Below are 5,542 nucleotides of genomic sequence, written 5' to 3' on the forward strand. Positions count from 1 at the left end.
ACATCCAATGTAATACTATAAGAAAATGACTGACAGTAGTGGGAAACTACGGGGGGGGAGGGATTAACGGTAGCAAATATCTGTCTGGGGACGGGGAAACACCTCTTATCAACAGGGTGCCTGAATGAAACATATTTGTATACCTAACCCTTAACTGTAGCCCACAACATAATAAAAAATATTAATTAAAAAAAAAAAAAACCACTGAGGAAAAAAATAATAAAAAAATTAAGAACATCAGTGAGCTGTGGGACAATTTCAAGTGGCCTAAATACAGATAATCGGGAGTACTGGAAAGAGAGAAGAGAGTGGGGGAGGGTACAGAAAATATTTGAAGAAATAATAGCCAAAAACTTTCCAAACTTGATGAAAACTCTAAGTCCATAGATCTAAGAAGCTCAACAATCCCCAAGCTCAACGAATTACACCAAAGTACATTAGAATCAAATTGCTCAAAATCAGTGACAGAAAAAAAAAATCTCAAAAGCAGCTAGAGATAAAAGATACATTATGTACAAAGAAACAAAGATAAGGATGACAGCAGATTTCTCATTGGAAACAATGCAAAGCAAGAGCAGCATCTTTAAAGTATTGAAAGAAAAAAATATGCAAATCTAGAATTCAGTAGCCAGAAAAAAATATTTCTTTTTATTATTTTTTGTAAAGACAGGCTGGTCTCAAATTCCTGGCCTCAAGTGACCTCCCACCTCAGCATCCCAAATTGCTGGGATTACAGGTGTGAGCAAAATTATTTTTCAAAAACAAAGATGAAATAAAGACTTCTTCAGACATACAACTGAAAGAACTCATTACCAGAGGAACTGACATGCCAAAAATCTTAAAGGAACTCCTTCAGGCCGAAGAAAAATGCTAACAGATGGGAATATGAATCTACATGAAGAAATAGAGAGTACCAGAAATAGTAACTACACAGATAAATTTTCCAAACATCTAGCTATAAAGGGGGAAAGGAAGACAGGGTAGTTTTGCTATTGGCAGGCAAGGGGCTAAGGGAGGTGTCTATTTGGGTTTTGAGGACATAGGAGTCTGAGGACATATAAAGCTGATGGAAAAGCAGGTAAGAAGGGAGAGGTGAGAGTGTAGGTTAGACAAGGCAGAGTTTAGGGCTTGGACAGCAAGGGGAGTCTCGCAGAAGAAGGTCAAGCATTTCTGTGACTACAAACCAGAGAAAAAGACGGGTACCTGGGCAGGAACCTTTGCCAGTCCGGTGGGAGTAGGATCACAGTCTTTCTATAGTCTTTGGCTGATGAATGTGTACTGCTTGTATAATCAGAAGAAAAAGCACACATTTGTTGTGCCATCCACAAGGTAGATCAGGAAATGAAGCCAAAAAGGCTAAAAGCCTGGAGAAGAAAGAAGGGTGCCAGGTTTGAGGACCAAACACCAAAGCTCTACTGAAATCTGCCCTTCCTAAACCTTATTGACATTCTAGGTCCCATAAGTAAATGCAGAATGCCAAAACACTGAAAGAACCTCAAGAGGAAAAAAAATCAGGGCACAAATTATAGTCTGGTTCTCTCTGATCACCCTCCAATAGGTGTCCCCTGCGGGAAATCAAAAGGGAATCTGAGTGATGCACGGAGCTGGTATTTTAAATTCAGGAATGCCACTTCTACCCAGTGAAGCTATTTAAGTATTCACAGTACAGATCAGGAACAAAAAACTGTATGTCTGCAAGTACCAATGTTTTTATTTGGGCATTAGGAACAAAAGAAATATTCAATCATTCACTAAGACAAAAATGACATTTTATGTGAGAGCCATTGAACCCTCCCATGGTAATACGCCTTTCAAGGGATTGCTTCTCAACCTAACAAGCTGATTACGGTATGAGCCATGCACAAAGTGAAAATTACTGCAAGGAAGCTGTCTGAAAGACAAGAAAGAGGGCACCATGCCAACTCTGCCAGGGAGTGCTCACTTAGGCCAGCACCTTCACACCCTTCCAGCTTTACTCGGAAAGCTCTCTGCCAGCTGCAGGTGTATTCACAATGGCTTCTGTGGCAGCGAAGCCTGATGAGGAAGGATCAAAATCAACCAGGGCATGACAGGGCAGCGAGTCATACTTTCCATAAGCAATACCCAGTGTGCTCATCTAACAAATGGAGACAGTATCACCAAAATGCAGAAAATTACAAGGCTGCTGTAAAGATTAAATGAGAAAAGAAGTGTATTCGGTCCCTGGCATAGGCTAAACACTCCATAAATGGCTGCAGCAATGGTGATAATGATAACAACTGGTGTTTACAATTCAAAGAGCTGGAAAGTTCTACGGGTTCACCTGCTAAACACATTCACAATCCATCCACTTCCCCTCATCCCCACTAATACTCCTCAGCCAAGGCTTCAGTCGCCTCTCACCTAGAAAGTGCTGTAGCCACCCAACCGGGCTCCCTGGTCAGCCCTCGATCCCCCTCCAGGCCCTGCTCCTCACAGCAATCCAAGCGCAACTGAAAGTTAAAAGGGAAGATCAGGTCACGCCCCTGCTAAAACCCTTTCAGGGGCAGCGCCTGCCCTGCGAATGAGTCTGCATTCTGCAGCGTAGTAACCAGGCCCCTTGTGACGTGGCCTCTGTCGGTACTCTCTCACCTGGTGCCACCAGACACCTCTGGTTCTGATCACTTACGCTCCCCCACTTGCCTCATGGCAGGCCCGCTGTTTCTCTGCCAGGAAGTTCTCCGCCTCCTAGTTCATCCTCACCCTTCAGAACTCACCCTAAATATCACTCGGTAAAGACACATTCCCTGTCCATCAGACCAGGTTGGGAGTTCTCCCATTGTAGCACGCAATAATGCCCTGGGACTCTCCTTGATGCATTTTTCACACTTGCAATTTTCTTAATTAACTGTAGTCAGACAGAGCAGCAGGCCTGCCTTCCCCCACCAAAGAGGAGGGCAGGCCTGCTGCTCTGTCTGACTCACCACGGTCTCCCCAGTGCACTGTGTCTGGCGTATGAGTGCTCAGTGAGACTGCTAGCTGATTGACTAGTGAAGACCGGTGTAGGAGGCTTGAAGGCAGGAGTCTGTTTCCATCCCTAGATGTCCAGATAACACTGCCACCTCCAGTGGCATCCTCTGCAGGAAAAAAGGCTTGGATTGTCACCACCCTGAGAAAGAACCAGGTGGTGAAGTTTTCTGTCTTAACCCCATGCATAGCCTGACCACAATGACCCACCCCATGGCTGATGTTATCCTCAAGATCTACATTAATGTGACTCAGACTGCACGGTGGGCTCACACTGATTGTAACAATAAGTAAGCCCCCAAAACAGCCAGAGCCCTGCCAGGAAACAGCACATTTAACTTGGGCAGTTTGAGGACAGTTTAATAAAGGGACTGCCAACATGTGGGCTGGGTGTAAAGAAACTAAAAGTCCAAAAGAATCTGTCAAAAACCAGCTTGAGCTAATAAAGGACTTTGGCAAAGTCTTGGGGTACAAAAGAAATGTGCAAAAGACAGTTGCATTCTTATACACCAACAACAAGCAGGCAGAGAACCAAATAAAAAGCACAATCCCATTCACAATAGCCACACACAAAAAATGAAATACCTCGGCATCTTCCTAACCAGAGAAGTGAAAGACCTTTACAATGAAAACTACCAAACACTGCTCAAAGAAATCCAAGAAGACACAAACAAATGGAAAATTTTCCATGCTCATGGATAGGAAGAATCAACATTGTTAAGATGTCCATCCTACCAAAGGCAATCTACAGATTGAACGCAATACCCATTAAATTACCAACATCATTCTTCTCAGACATGACAATACAGAAATTCATATGAAAACATAAACAACCACGAATAGCCAAATCAATCCTTAGCAAAAGAAACAAAGCAGGAGGTATCACACTTCTAGACTTCAAACTTTACTATCAGGCTACAATAATCAAAATAGCCTGGTATTGGTATAAGAACAGGCATGTAGACCAATGGAGCAGGATAGAGATTCCAGAAGCCTCAATTTCTCAACCAGCTCATCTTTGACAAAGCCTCCAACAACCACCACTGGGGAGAGGAAAACCTATTCAGTAAGTGGTGCTGGGAAAATTGGCTGATCACATGCAGAAGAGTGAAACAGCACCCCTACCTAACAGCATACACAAAAATTAACTCTAAATGGATCAAAGACCTAAACGTAAAACCTCAAACTATAAGAATCTTAGAAAATGCAGGAGACACCCTTATGGAAGTTGGAACTGGCAATCAATTCCAGTCAGAACCCTAAGTGCCCAAACCATTAGAAATAAGATAGACAAGTGGGACCTCATCAAACTAACAAGCTTCTGCAAAGCAAAAGAAACCATCAAGAGAGTGGGAAGAGCCGGGCTCGGTGGCTCAGCCTGTAATCCCAGCGCTTTGGAAGGCTGAGGTGAGTGGATTGCCTGAGTTGGCTGGTTCGAGACCCGCCTGGGCAACTTGGCGAGACCTCATCTCTACAATAAATCAAAAAATCAGCCGGGCGTGGTAGCGCGTGCCTGTAATTCCGGCTACTCGAAGGCTGAGGCGGTAGGATCGCCGGAGCCCAGCCGGTCGAGGCTGCGGTGGCGGGGAGGGGCCACTGCACTCCAGTCTGGGCGACAGAGTCAGACTCCAACTCAAAAAAAAAAAGAGAGTGGGAAGGCAGCCCACAGAAAGGTAAAAAGTATTTGCCAGCTGTATATCTGACAAAGGTCTAACATCTAGCATCTATAAGGAACTCAAACACACCAAAAGGAAAAAAACAAACAGCCCCATTAAAAAGTGGGTAAAAGACATGAATAGACACTTCTCAAAAGGAGATAGACGGGCAGTCTACAGACACATGAAAAAGTGCTCAGCCTCACTCATCATCCGAGAAATGCAAATCAAAACCACACAGATATACCACCTAACCCCAGTAAGAATAGCCCTCATTAATAAAACAAACAACAATAGATGCTGGCAAGGATATGGAGAAAAAGGAACACTTCTACACTGCAGGTGGGAATGCAAACTAGTGCAACCTCTTTGGAAGACAGTGGGGTGATTTCTGGAAGAACTGGAAATTGACCTTCCGTATGACCTAGCAATTCCCCTATTGGGAATACACCCAAAGGAACTCAAATCATTCTACAAAAAAATACCTGCAGCTGGGCTCAGTGGCTCAGCCTGTAATTCTGCACCTTTGGGAGACTGAGGTGAGTGGATTGCCTGAGCCCGTGGGTTCGAGACCCGCCTGGGCAACTTGGTGACACCTCATCTCCACAATAAATTAAAAAAAAAAAAAATACCTGCACACGCATATTTGTTGCAGCAAAAACATGGAACCAACTATGCTGCCCATCAAAGCTTGACTGGATTAAAAAAATGTGGTACACACACAATGGAATATTATGCAGCCATAAAGAAGAACAAACACATGGACTTCGCAGCAACTTTGGATTTAGAGTCGATCATATTCAGTGATCTATCAAAGAAACAAAACAGAGTACCATATGTTCTCACTCATAAGCAGACCTTGAACAATTATCATAATACTATAAGAAAGGGATTGGCAGTAG

The sequence above is a fragment of the Carlito syrichta genome, unplaced genomic scaffold (assembly GCF_000164805.1).
Source record: "Carlito syrichta isolate Samal-C Ts95f unplaced genomic scaffold, Tarsius_syrichta-2.0.1 Scaffold304492, whole genome shotgun sequence".
NCBI lineage: Eukaryota > Metazoa > Chordata > Mammalia > Primates > Tarsiidae > Carlito > Carlito syrichta.